Source organism: Mandrillus leucophaeus, unplaced genomic scaffold (genome assembly GCF_000951045.1).
Source record: "Mandrillus leucophaeus isolate KB7577 unplaced genomic scaffold, Mleu.le_1.0 Scaffold269, whole genome shotgun sequence".
Lineage (NCBI taxonomy): Eukaryota > Metazoa > Chordata > Mammalia > Primates > Cercopithecidae > Mandrillus > Mandrillus leucophaeus.
In genome coordinates this window covers 1639345-1653558 of record NW_012102798.1, presented here as the reverse complement: position 1 = coordinate 1653558, position 14214 = coordinate 1639345, and the positions used below count along the sequence as shown (strand labels likewise).

General features: G+C 42.5%; 1 protein-coding gene across 1 annotated transcript in view; it reads right to left on the bottom strand.

The window, feature by feature from the left end:
• AMOT (angiomotin) overlaps nt 1–10979 on the bottom strand; it is a 63391-nt gene extending 52412 nt beyond the window's left edge. Inside the window, exons 1-2 of the mRNA XM_011984532.1 lie at nt 10491–10979; nt 2296–2373 (exon numbers count right to left, since the gene is read on the bottom strand). The gene's annotated coding sequence lies outside the window, so the exon portion shown is untranslated. The remainder of the gene's footprint in view (nt 1–2295; nt 2374–10490) is intronic.
• Between the last annotated feature and the right edge of the window lie 3235 nt (nt 10980–14214).

Below are 14214 nucleotides of genomic sequence, written 5' to 3'. Positions count from 1 at the left end.
TACCTAGAAGCTGCCTGCTTCACCAATCTCTAACCTCCAATGCCAGACCGCCCATTTTTCATGTCTACTTATATTTTATTTTACAAGTAATATAAGCACAGCATGCACATATTTTTAATAAAGAAAAAATCACTTATAATCCCAGCACCTCAACTTAAGCATTGTTAACATTATATTTCCTTTAGTGTTCCTATGTGTATTTGTGTTTTTACAAAGCAATGAATTATTAGTAAGATGTAATTTTGGATCCTGCATTTTACCTCATCATAAATACTTTTTCCATGTTGTGGCATAACTTCATAACATCGTAATGGCTGCATAATAGTGCATTAAACAAGTGTATCAGCATTCACTTACCCATTCTTCAATTATTAAGACATGTAAATTGCTTCCAATTTTATGCTAGTCTAAATAATGTCACAAAAACACTTTGTGATTGAACCTTTTTCAATACTGTAGGTTGTTTCTTCATGATAGAATCCTAGAAGTGAAACTGATGGGTCAAGAAGCATAAATGTTTTTAGACAACCCACTAAAAAATAAAATTAGCAAAACACCAGAGTCCCATGAAATCCCTCCCTCATTTAACGAAAAATTATCCTGCTCTCATTTTTCCACCAGGGCAGAGCAGGGCTCCTGGGAGGGAAAGAAGCCAAGAGAAGCAGTGTAGTATCCCAGTGGCTTGCGAAATGGCAGAGTGGAATGTGGGCTCCCCTGTGAATCCAGCTTGCATGCACTTGCCCCAAATTGCCACCCAGCCAAGAAGCTAATTAGTAAAAGCATCAGGTGGGTGAGAACAGGTTCATGGCCTGTAATAGCTTATATCATCTTTCATTTTTGCCCTTGGAAAGATCTGACAGTCAGCTTGAAGACATTCAGTTCTTGTGACCCAACCTGCTTACATTCTGAGAATTGAATTTGTCAGTTTTTAAATCCCAATCTTCAATATATCTTAAGGGACATTTTGCTTTATAGAACTAAGCAGGCATGATCAATGAGCCTGTGAGTGTCGCTCTATTTTCAGCCTCAGTTAAGGTGGCACATTTAAGGTCAGTCCTGTTTAGTATTATATGACTAAGTGACACCTGTCTTAAATGGTCAATGTATTATAGACAGAGGTTTATTTTGCAGACCTGACCATAAAAGTCATCCAGTCCTAAAGCAGGGGAGGCAATAGGTCAGAGATGCCCCTGGCTTAGCAAGAGTGGACACAACAGGCATTCTTTCCGTGACTTCTTAGCCAGAACTCTCAAAATAAGGCAGTTCTGCTTTCTACCTTCTCTTTGAAGATTTTTCCCTAATCCCTCTCCATCTATTCCTGACCTCAACTCTGCTCAATATGGAAAATTAATTCTCTATGATGACACTTATCACAGCAAATTTTCCATAAACTTTTATTGAGCACTTAACTGTAGCCAGACATTGTGCTAGGTAAGCCCGAGGGTGGCAATAAATACATAATAAATAAATAAATAAATAAATAAATAAATAAATAAATAAAACAGAGCCCAGTCCTTGAGGAGCTCCCAGTCAGGCAGAGGAGGCCCAACTCAACAGGAGAACAGAGGTATGAGCCGATAGCTCCAGCAACACATAGCGCTCTGCAAAAAACCCTGGGCTACCTGAAAAAGCTTCCAAGAGGAGGAAAACACCAAAAACCTATGAGCTGAGTAGAAGACATGGAATGTGATAACCAACTTGACATCAAAGATAGGTTGACATATATCTTTGGGAGTCATTAGCATACGGATGACAGCTAAGGTCGTAAGAGAGGACTAGACCATATTGACTAGGAACAGAACAGAACCCAGGATGAAACTAAACATGGACTTCTGGAAAAAAAAAAAATGGTCATTTAAGGGTTAGGTACTTTGCAAATGTGGGAGGGAAAGAAATTCCTTTATTTGTCCCCATGGCCTTTCCTCCCATATATCTCCAATCTAGACCTTGGAATACTCAGCTCCAGGGACAGAAATCCCCAGCTGTAGTGCGGAGAGAAAAAAAAGTTAACTCTCACCTTTTAAGCTTCTGAGTGCCCCGGTAGCAATCACCATTACGGGTTGAGCCAGAAATGGAAATGGAAGTTGCTAGACTGTAAGATCTTAGAGGGCATGGGCTGGGTGTGTGATTTTTCATTGTATCCATCCCAATACCTAAAACATTAACTGGTACATAAAATGTGCTTAATAGTTGCATTCTGAGTAAATAACTTTCCCAAAACTTTGCTAGAGGCCACAGCAGGAGAAGAAAACAAAGACAGACATGCAATAACAACAATAATAATGTTATTGTTACCTTTAGTTTCTCAGCCTTCCTTCTAAGGAAACAAAAGCTCTTTCACTTCTGCTATTTTATTTGTCCTTCTCGGCAGCTCTGTGGGGAAATAAAGGCAGATGTGATTAATTCCATTTTAGAACTGGAGAGGGAAGCTCAAGTCCAGAACAGATAGCTAATCATAACTAATTGGAACAGAATTTCACTGCTGCCCATTGGTAGGGCCAACATTGGAACCCAGGTCTTGTGACTTCCTTGGTTCTAAGACATAACCCTCCACAGAACTGCCTCTCCAGTTTTTAAGAGGACAGTTCACAAGAGAAATTCATTAGGAAAGCAAACTCCTGAAGCACTCCAACAGTATCTTGAGCAAGTGAGTGAGCTGCATCTAAAAGAAAGTAATCTGTTCCCCCACATCAACACTGGGATGACTAAACCCAATTCCCAGTGGGGCTCTACTAACATAATTGAGAGCTCCCTGTTTTGCTGTGCCCCTTTTCAAGGGAGCCCCATCTGCCTTCAGTCTGGTTTTTGTGTCTGAGTGGGGCTCAGGTGCTGACTGCAGGTGTGGCATCCAGCAGGTGCATGGACAGGAGCCAGCATTTCATATCTTCATACCGAAGGGTCTGAGTCACTCTCTGAAGGCAGAAGGCAGCCCCTCCTCCTCCTGCTGTTGCCTTGCAAGCACAGGGAACCTGCCTTGCCTGTGGTGCCATTGCAGAACTGAATCTAAACCCTGCCTTCCCAAGAAGGACTAGAGTGAGATTAAACCACAAATCATATAACTCAGCTAACTTTCTCACTTGCACAAACTACTGCAGGCATACACCTACGCCGTAGGCACAGCGTCAGAGAACCTAGGTACAGAATGACCGTCACCTAAAGTGATGGGGGAAAGGAGGGCCACAACAGACCCATATTTTGTATTTAGCTACACAGCATGGACTCTACTGCAAACGACCCTGAAATCTCAGAAGCAAATACTCACCCCCTTAAAAAAAAAAAAAAAAAAAAAAAAAGGTGGAGTACAGTAAAAAGAACCTGCTAGAAATCTTGCACTCCTGTTCTCACCATAACCTCTCTCCTTCAGGCTTCCAGGGGAGAACCGCTTAGCCTGGTCACAGAAAGCACCAGGTCAGAAAATTCATCATATTTCCCTAACAAAAGCCCAACTGGCAGCCTGAGGCAGATAGAATGTTCCTGGGAGTAAAGGGGGTCATCAAAATTTTCTTAGCTTCAAAAATTGTTTGCTTTTAAAAAAAAATCTGCCTCCCCCACTCTCTCTCTCAGGCACACACACATAGACCAAAGAGAAACTAATTGTACAAGAAAAAAAAAAAAATGAAATCTTACCTTAATAAAATGGTTTATTGTCATTTGTTCTATTTCTCTAATTCATACGAGAAATTCAAATAAGCTTTGGTTTACAGTCCATGATCCAAAAAGCAAAACTGGCTACCACACTAAAATGTGATCATTGTATATAAACATAGTAAAATGAAAATCTGAACTGAAAATCTAAATGTAATAAAGAGGAAATTAGGTTTCTTCAAAACAGGCAATCTAAATAATTTTCCCCATCTGTGATTTTTATCTTAGTTTGCTATCACATGGAACAAATGTCACTAATTCAATGCAAATACATGCCCCTTGAAAACAACCAAAATGAATAAGGGATGTACTAATTAGCTTCTAATGGGGAAGGTTTTAATTGAGCTATTCTTTAACAATCTTCATCAAAGTTTCCAGGGCAACTTCATAAAAGGATGTCAAACCTGGCCCATATTTTTATTCCCTTAAAAATAATTTTCAAAACACAGAAACACAGAAAGCTGATTTCTCTTCCATGCTGTTAACACTCAGGCCACTACATTTTCTGATGTCAGCAATCCCCTTCCCACAAATATTCCAAGTATGCACCACCGTCATTCTCCTTTCAATTATGTGGTTTCTCTGCTCCTTTACTGATTGAGTCCAGGCCTCTCGGATAATGAGAAGCATGTGCAGGGAAAATATGCTCTTAAAAAACACATACATCAGTTTTATCTGCATTATAAAGGGGAGAGCAGATCATTTGTCCACATCAAAAAGACTGAAATGTGAAGTTTGCTATGGGGTATATATAAGGGGAAAAAAGATCTGTATCAATGCCTAAGGTTGGTAGAGGGGCGGCACAGTTATTGTGATCTGATGTGACACCAATAAGAATAAGGGAGACTCTCCACCAAATCCACCCTTTCTAGCTTGGCCACATTTATATTTCATGTTATCTTAATGTTTCTTTTGGGGGTATTTAAGTTCTGACATACACATGGAAATGAGCCACGAATTGTACAGCAAGCATAAATATTCCATCATTAATAAAAACCAGCTGTGTATAAAACGTTACAATGGCTGGGTTTCAGTTACTGGCTATCATCAGTATGTGTCACAAGCAAATATTACTGAAAACTTTCTCCCTTAAAACGCGCATGCGCACACACACAGACGTGTGCTTTATTCTTTTTCACCTTTTGGAGGAGCTTTGAAGAAGTCACTGATCTCTATAGTCCTTTTCAACTAATGTTTCTTTTTGAAGCTATTTTTCACCACCCTGTAAGATACTAGAGTTCTCTTATTTGTACCTCAACTTACCACACAGTACAAAACTGTTTAATTTTTTTTTGTTCAAAAAGCCGAGAGGGCCAATAATACAAATGTTGGGTTAATGGTAATTACAGTTAGTAAGGCAATGGGGCACCAAAGGGCACTGTATGTTATGAGAGAGCAAAGCTCATTAAAAGGGAACACCTGCTCAAGACCCTATAATAAGCCTGCTTTGCCATCATGCAAACACCTTTCATCCAATGACCTCAAAGCATGTGCCCAATATGAAGCATGCCGAAACACCTCTGTGAGGTATTAATATCCTTGCTTCCCAGAAGGGTAACTGAAGCTTAGAGCGGCTAATTCATTTACCCTTGGTCACATGGTAAGCCAGAGAAGGGCCGGGCAGAGAAAACCAGATCCCGGCTTCAAGTCACACAGGCTAATGATATTTCATAGAGTTAGGGCAAGAGTGAAAGTGCCTTTACAAATGTCAAGGCAAGCCCACAGACTTAAAAGAGTAGATTTTCAACAGCTGCCTTAGGAAACATTGGCAAATACATCCATTTGCATTTTCTCCAGGATCATATATTACCAAAAAAAAAAAAAAAAAGTTCCTGTTCCTCATTTGGTACTTTCTAAATACTAAAAACCTGTACCGCACTTTCTACTCCAGTTAGAGAAATTTAATCTCATTTATGATGAGCCACTGGTTTCCAGGAATGAATCCATCAATTTTTTTTATTTTTTTTATTTTTTGCTCTTGTTGCCCAGGGTAGAGTGCAATGGCGTGATCTTGGCTTACTGCAACCTCCGCCTCCCGGGTTCAAGCAATTTGTCCCTCAGTTTCCCGAGTAGCTGGGATTACAGGCATGCGCCACCACACCCAGGTAATTCTGTATTTTTAGCAGAGTCGGGAGTTTCACCACGTTGGACAGGCTGGTCTCAAACTCCTGACCTTAGGTGATCTGCCCGCCACTGCCTCCCAAAGTGCTGGGATTACAGGCGTGAGCCACCACGTCCGGTGAATCCATCAAATCTTAGAGATCACATGTATACCATACCTTTGTTATCAAAGGAAAATTAAAGAACTATGAAACTGAACTTTCACTACATGGTGAAGACCTCAGATGAAGAACCCATTACGCGTGGGCCATTCTGCTGCTGCACGTATTGTCTTTTATTTAACTGTCTAAAATCCTTAGTTTCTTTGCTATCTTTTAGTCTAATTTAAACGTATTATTTTCCATGCTATAAAACAAGTATATCTGTGCTGTCCTGCTTCTCCTTTCTCATTCTGAAGATTTCATAGTCCACTCAAATTTGTACTCACTTGATGGCATATCACTATACAGTGATTTAAAAATCATTGCCAATGATTTAGACAAGGTAAACAGTGGACCCTAATTTTTGTTGCTGTTGTTGCTGCTGTTAACAAGAATGGGGGAGAGATAACAGGAGGTCAAAGGAATTAAATTAACAGCCTTGCTAGATACATGAACAATTCCTGAATCACAGAGTGTTTAGGGATTACTTATTATATCCATCAGCTTCTCCTGGCATTTGAGAAACAAAATATATGGGAGTCTTCATGTGTCCTCCATCAGATTCTGACTTCTTTCCTCCACATGGGTTTACAAAGCTAAGTCTTAGGTGGGCTCTTATTGAAAAGCAACATTGTATATATCTGTGGCTCCAATTTTCTAAAATTCATGTTAGTACAGGAACCAGGACTTGAAAGGAACTAGAAAAAATGAAAGCAGGTGATCTGTTAGGATGACGGAATTCTTGAAGTTTTGGATAGAGTCTTAGCTTCTTAATGTTGGGTTGTTAAAATATAAAACATGATGCATCTATATTCATATACCCTTACAGGATCTTTTTTTTTTTTAACATGATGACTAGATGATTGAATTTCTAACAACGGTTGCACTTCATTCTAGTAGCAATCATTCACATTCATACTCGATATTGAGGCCTAGAAAGAAAACCATAAACTTATGAGAACTGGCTCTCAAAATCACCCTGTCCAAATCCACAATTTACAGTGGAAAAAAAAAAAAAAAAACTTAACAGAGGTAGTAAACCGAGTTACGGTTGGGCCTAGAGCCCAGGTCCTTCTCACCAGTAGGCTCACTAGGAAATCTTATCGCAGATTCTTAGGTTAAAAGTGGCATCAGTAGCCATTATTTACTAGAAATAACTTTCTAGATCCCTGGGTTAGTAAAACACAGTAACTGGAAATAAAATATTTTACCTATATGGGGTGGATAGTCTCATCCTTAGAATTGTTCAAAATCTATAAAGTCTGATTTATTTTCAAAAAGTAATACTAGCTTTCTTCTGCAAGCAGTTGTAGGCCGGAGCTAACGTGGCCAGCATTATTACAAGCCAGGATGATTTAGACAATTAACTAACTCCATTCCATATAACAAAAAGATTTCAAAGGCCAAATAATGGCCTCACTTAATTTAAGTGATAATCATTACAAATTCTTATGTATTCCTTTATGCAATAAATATACTTCCGAGAAGGCCCAGTTAGAGTGAATTTTTATATATCAAGTCATAGTTTAAAGGCACTAACTAGGAAAGCTAGTACTTACAAAGAAACCTGTTGTGGATTCTTTTATAAAGCAAATGACCTCCTATTTTCTTTCTTTCTTTTTCTTTATCTTTTTTTTTTTTTTTTTTGTTCAGATTGTGTGTGTTGTGTGTGGAAGGGGCGACTTCCCTCCTTTCTCTGGGTTAAAAGGGGTCAGAAGCCCACCATGGAGGAGAGTAATGTAGTATGGCTAGCCTGTTTAATACCCCCTTAGTTCCTGGGACAAAATTCTAACCTTTGACTTGGGGGTGGAACCCTAGATTTTGGACCAAAGTCCACAAAAGGCGGCAAGGAGGGAAAAGTAAGTAAGACTAAAGACAACACATCATAGTAAAACACCAACAAAAATTCCTGGGGACAGGAAATCAATGGATCACAATTCTAAACAAATTGGTTTAGTCCCCAGCTAATTAACTTGTCAAGCAGATCACTAAACCTACTGAATCCATGGGAGAAAGAGATGATGTAATAGGAGATTTGGAAACATTTACCCATTTACCATCCTAAAAGGCTCCACTGCGACCACACACACCTCTCCCCACCCCTTTCAGTGTGTTTAAGCTGGGCTTAATGGGTGCAAAGGACAATTTCTACCAGACAGTCCCCAAGAATAGACTGTTCTCATGCATTCCAAATGCTCAGTCTCCATGGAGGAGGCTACCTGGTCGCAAGCATTTCTCAAGAGGGAATATATCCTCTATTTCTCCTCATTGGTAACAACTCCCCCACTCCACCCCCACGCCCCAAACAAAACAAAACAACTTCTAACCATCCTGAGAACTTCAGGCGACTTTTCTGGGGTAAAGGAAAAGAAGCGTTAAGAGGGGAACAGGAAAGTGTGAGAAACCCCTCTTGTCTCCAAATGGAAAAAAAGGCCTTAAAAAGCTGGATCAAAAGAAGAAAGGGGGATGGGGAAGAAGGGCCGCTTAATTACAAAGACACCCTTTTAAAGAAGGCGCAGGCCCTGGGAGAGGGCTCTTGGGAGAGGCACAGAAGCAGATGTACCCACTTAGAATTCTGGCACTCAATGGGACCTCAAGGTCATAGTATCCATCCCCCTGCCTTCTGATTAGGCTATTCTTAAAGCATTCTAGAGTCTGATGCGGTCTTTACAAAACCTCAGAAAGAAAAAAGCAACTCTACAAATGTCCTAGTTGGGAATTAGTCTAATAAATCCAAATTCATAAACCAGAAATGAGATTTTAATTTCCAAATCCAAAACTGCATCGACTATGAATTATTAAAATTCCCTTTCTAAAATCTTTTAAATAGGTAAACAGATCTGCAAATTTCATGTAAAAGTGACTCCACATCCAATCGTGGTCAGAGGCTTACTTCACATCTAGACCATGAAGGTAGAAAAAGCACTTTCAATTTTACAAAGTCACAAACTTTTCCAAGGAAAGAAGTAATTTAAAATGAAGTATGATGTAGTGCCAGAAAGTGTCTGTCAATGACGCCGGATAAACCCATACAGAATAGTTGGAACCTGAGTTATCATCTGTAAATAGAGGCAACTACTCTACAACCACCTGGCTGTTAAAATGTCCCAGGCTAGTTATAAAATGTAGTTTGGTCAGGCCAGCTTTTCCCTCCCAGCTGATCTGAAACAGGATAGCCTTTAAAATTGTCACCCTGTAACGTTCCTTCTTTACCTTCCTACTTTCCTTTCCCTCATTAAAATCAACCAAAGTTAGTTTTAAATGTATGTAAATAATGTGTTCCCAAATAAGCAATAGGTTAAGGACATCTCAGTAATAAGTCTTTGAACACCATCACTTACAAACTTGACGCACTTGTCCAATTGAAGATAGGTGGGAGATGGATGAAAATGTATACCACATTCAAAATGGCATTTCAAACTATTCTTAGCTACTAAATGAGGGTGCTGAAAGGTCTAACTGAGAAGGCTTCACAAAGGCTGGCCTGAGAAAGAACTTTTCACAAAGCATAGCTCAAGGAGACTTAAATACCCTTAGCCCTTCATCATTGAAGATTATGGTGACTAATTATCTTCCTCTCTCAATGGGAGAAGAGGGTTATATTCATAAAAGTTTTAAACTGCCTCCCAACTTCCACTCTTCATGGCGGGGAGGGAGGATAACTGAACTAAACATCCCAGGTTGTTGAAAAATTCGTTCTAAAACATACACTAGAGATTGAAAATGCTGTTTCTCACCAACTTTCTCTTTCCTTGCTCATTTAATTCTATTTAGTCCCTTTATGCAAATTATTATATTATTATTAGTGGCAATTTACCAGGAACTGCTCACAGTCTATTGAAGACTGTTATTTTCCCTCCCACTTTTCTTTCTCTTCATTTTCACATACCCATGAAGCCCATCTTACTGTCGAAGCACCAACGTGCAGTGGCCCAGGCTTGGACCCTCAAGACACCTGCCTGATCCCCCAAAACTATTTACTAACATCTTTGGATCTTCTAAGCAGATAGGGGCAACTCTCTCCTCACCATTACTATCACCACCACAGGCACCACAAACACCACCACACATCTCAAAGAGTAGCCTTGTGTTTTAGATTACACAGACTTTAAAACTTCAAGAATTCACGGTCCTACCCCTCCTGCTCCCGCCTCAGGGAGTGTGAGTCCCCACCCCAAGCCTAAGCACTTAGGAGAAACCTATCTAGTTATCTGAGATAAGCACTGACATGCATGCTGGGCTAAATGTAGATTTCAGCTTCCCTCGGGTCTTTAGCTCCTCCATGCGATTAATTACCTAGAGACCCACAAGAACCCCAGGAGGTAAGGAAGTAAAAGTACCAACTAGTAGTGGTACCCACTAGCATCTCCTCACCTAAGTAGGACGGGAAAGCAGCGCACACTCTAACCGATTTAACTTGCTGCACATCCAAAAAAACTAATGGCGAGCTGCAAAGAAAGTAGAACACACGGACGTTCCCACACGCGCCTAGATCGATTCACTCACGCCGAGGGCACGACCAAGTTCATGCCACCATGGATTCCTGCCCCAGTTCCCAGCGAAAAGTAACCACGCGTCTCCTACCCCTGAAGGCAACGAAGACAAGGTGACGACTCTCTGCTCGCTCAAGTGGCTTCGGTCCCGGGCCAGCGGCCAGGGATGGGCAGGGGGGAAGCCCCAACTCCCGGCTGCTCCCCTCCTCGCTGCTCCGTCCGGGCTCTCCTTGGTGGCAGTGGACAGGCAGGATACCGGGCCAGAGGGTGGAGCAGCGGATGGTCGGAGGCGAGACTGACTGGAGGTGGTGGTAGTTGGGGGGGAGGCGGAGAGAACTAAGAGAAGAGGAGGCGAAAGAGAGAGGAGACGGAGGAGTAATTCAGAGGGTCTACCAGTTTAGGCAGCCAGAAAGCTCCTCGGAAGGAAGGGGCGTGACTGCCAAGGCAGCTCCTGGGCAAAGGATGGGAGGTAGGGGAGGGGGACGAACGGGTGGCTTTTCTTCTTGCGGTGAGCGGCTAGGACCGCCCCGGAGCAGGGCGGGGGGGTGGACTAGGGAGGAAGGCGGAGTAGAGGGCGGGGAAAGAAGGGCGGGAGCCTGCCTGGACCCTGGAAGTGAGGAGTGGGGGGAGCGCGGAAGAGAGGCGGGGCCGGGGGGCGGGGAAGTTTCAAACAATTGAACCGCGGGGTCCGGGAGCTCGGGCGAAAGCAGGGGACCCTCGCTCTCGCCTTCCCACTAGAGGGGCACGACTCGGTTGCCGTAGCCGTGAGAGTCTGCGCCGTGACTGGCTGGGAAGAAGGAAAGGGTTTTGCAAAAGACTACAATAATAATCTGCGGCAACTGCGCGGCATAGTCGCGTGGGAGATGCAGTGCAGCTCCCCGCCCCACTGCTGGAGGAAGAAAAACAAATAATAGAAATGCTGAAAAGCACCTTCCACCAAAGCCTGCTTAAAATAATGCAGGAAAGAGCAGTGCTCCTTCGTTTTCCTTCCCCTCTTGCTTCCTATTACCAGCAGGCCCCCACCCAGGTCACAGCTCTGCGAGACACCCTCCTTTCTTCCTCCGCTCCCCCACCCCGGGCGCTTGCCCGGCTCCGGTTGGCGGGCCGCAGAAGCTGAGGGGCGAGGGAGGAGGGGTCGTGGGCGGGGCTCTGCAGAGGCTCCGCCCTTGGGCGGGCTGGGAGCGCCGGTCTGGGCGGAGTGGGCCCCTGAAGTGTAAGTCCCGCCCACCATTCTTTTGCAGCTACCCGTTGGCCCGGCCTGGCCTAGTATACGCTTGCGATTGGGCCCTGGAGTCGCCAGTCTGATCCCTTTGTCCCACCCGTCCTCAAAATTAATAAAACTAAACAAGAGGCTATTGTGTAGTTCTGTGTTCTACCCCAGCTACTGCTGGGAAGAGAAAGATGAGACGCTTTATTTCTCAGTCTCATAAAAGAATGCAACAGTGTGTCCGTCGACTCTGGTACGCCTTTATGTTTATGGTAGTGTCCAGCTCTCTGCGAATAGGTAACTTTTCTTCCCCCTGAATTCATTAAATCAGGAGGGGGGAAAGTACATGAAGTGTCATTGTGGTGTTCTGCTGGCTGCGAAAAAAAACTGACATTGGTTAAAAACAAGAGAGGGCTGAGAACAGCATCCTGGGACACGGAAAATCTACCATTTTACATCTGGGAAAACGAAGGCACAAAGAAACAGTGTCCGGGTAGCAAAATAACACGGAATTTGGAACCAAAGGAAGAATTCATTTGGGGCCCTGGCACTTGCTAGCTAATTGTGTGACTTCTGTTAAGTGGCTTAACTTCTCAGCCTTAATTTTTCTACCTGTAAATAAATTCTATAAGACATGCCCTATTAACTTAAAGGCACTGGTGTGAAAATGTGTGTGAAAACTATAAAGCACTCCACATATGTATGTGTTCCTACACTTGTGTATGACACATAATGGAGAGTCTTAGATGTGTTAGGGGACCAATATTCTGCTCATCTGTTTTAAGCATTTACATCCAAGGTCGTGTAGGTTTTGTGGCTTTATTTTAAAAAGTCAACTCTTTTCCTACAATTTTGGGGTGGATATGAAGTTGACTCCCTGCAGTTAGAATAATAAATTACCCCTTTTCTAAGCAGGGTGGGTGAGATTTCTTTTTTAACGTTCAACAGTTTCATGACAACTTAAAGCTATTGTGGTTCTGGTACTGAAAGAGGAAATCATGCTGTGTATCTCCGAAGTGAACTTGAGAAAACAAATATGAAGGAACATTTACCATGGAAACCACCATTCTCTACAGATCCATATTTCCTAGAAAACATTTCAAGTAGGAAACAAGCCTAAATGTAAAGGCCTTGACAGCGCAAGGCTATTATAATGACTCATGCCAATGAAAGAGTGACATCCAATTCAAGCCTGCCTAATGGGAGCCATCTGGGGGGCCATGGATCAAGGCATGCAAGAGGAAGTGTGCTTAAAGGAAACACTATCACACAGTAAATAGGGGCTCAGAATCCAACTCTGACTGCAGGAAAAGTAGTGGACGATTGCATGTCATGGAGTGTGCAGGAGCTGTGGAAAGATTCAGAAGCAGGAGTGTGCACAAAATGATTATCGTTATGGTTCTGTTTATGTATGAAGTGAGGTTATTTGGGTGATTTTTCATGGAGAAAGGGAGTTTTTGAATGTTCAAGATATGGAGACACCAGGTTTGTGAAGCAAGGAAAGATTATTTCAGCCTTGTTATTTGGAGTAGACAGGAGAGCTAGATGGGGGGCCAGGTATATGCTGCGGGACTACTACCCTACCTATCACAGTGGCAACAGGATATTTGTTAAAATCAATGCTGTCCAAGTGAAAAAAGTTAAACATGCACATGGAAAAATTCAGATAAAACAGTACTGGTCTGGGCACGGTGGCTCATGCCTGTAATCCCAGCACTTTGGGAGGCTGAGGCGGGTGGATCACTTGAGGTCAGGCGTTGGAGACCAGCCTGAACAATATGGTGAAACCCCGTCTCTACTAAAAATACAAAAATTAGCCGCAGGTGGTGGCACGCGCCTGTAGTCCCAGCTACTTGGGAGGCTGAGACAGGATAATTACTTCAACCTGGGAGGCGGAAGTTGCCGTGAGCTGAGATCGCGCCACTGCACTGCAGCCTGGGTCAGAGAGCGAGACTCGTCTCAAAAAACAAAACAAAACAAAACAAAACAAAAACACCAAACAAAAAAGTACTGAAAGATTACAGTGAAAAAGTTCTTCTCCACCACTCTGCTCCCATAGTCCCATTCTCTTTATGACTGTATGTCATCTTACAAATAGATTATTTGCATATTCAAGCGTGAGTGCATTTCCCTTTTTGTTCCTTACAAGTGGAATCATTAATCATGGCACACCTTGCATTTCTATACTCAACAATGTATTTGAAATATTCTTCCATCTCAGGATAACTATGTTTACCTTATTTATTTTATTATAACTTAGTATTCTATTGCATAGCTGTGCCAAAATTCCTTTACTCATGACTCATCCCCTTATTAAATGGGGATTTGGGAGCCAGACACGGTGGTGGCACATGCCTATAGTTCAAACTACTAGGGAGGTTGAGGGAGGGGAATCCTTTGAGGCCAGGAGTTCAAGGTCAGCCTGGGCAACATAGCAAGACTCTATCTCTAAAAAAAAAAATGGAGGCAAATTTGGGCTATTTCCCATATTTTGCTACTATGGAAGATGCTATTTAAAAAAAAATCCTGGGCCGGGCGCGGTGGCTCACGCCTGTAATCCCAGCACTTTGGGAGGCCGAGGTGGGCGGATCACGAGGTCAGGAGATCG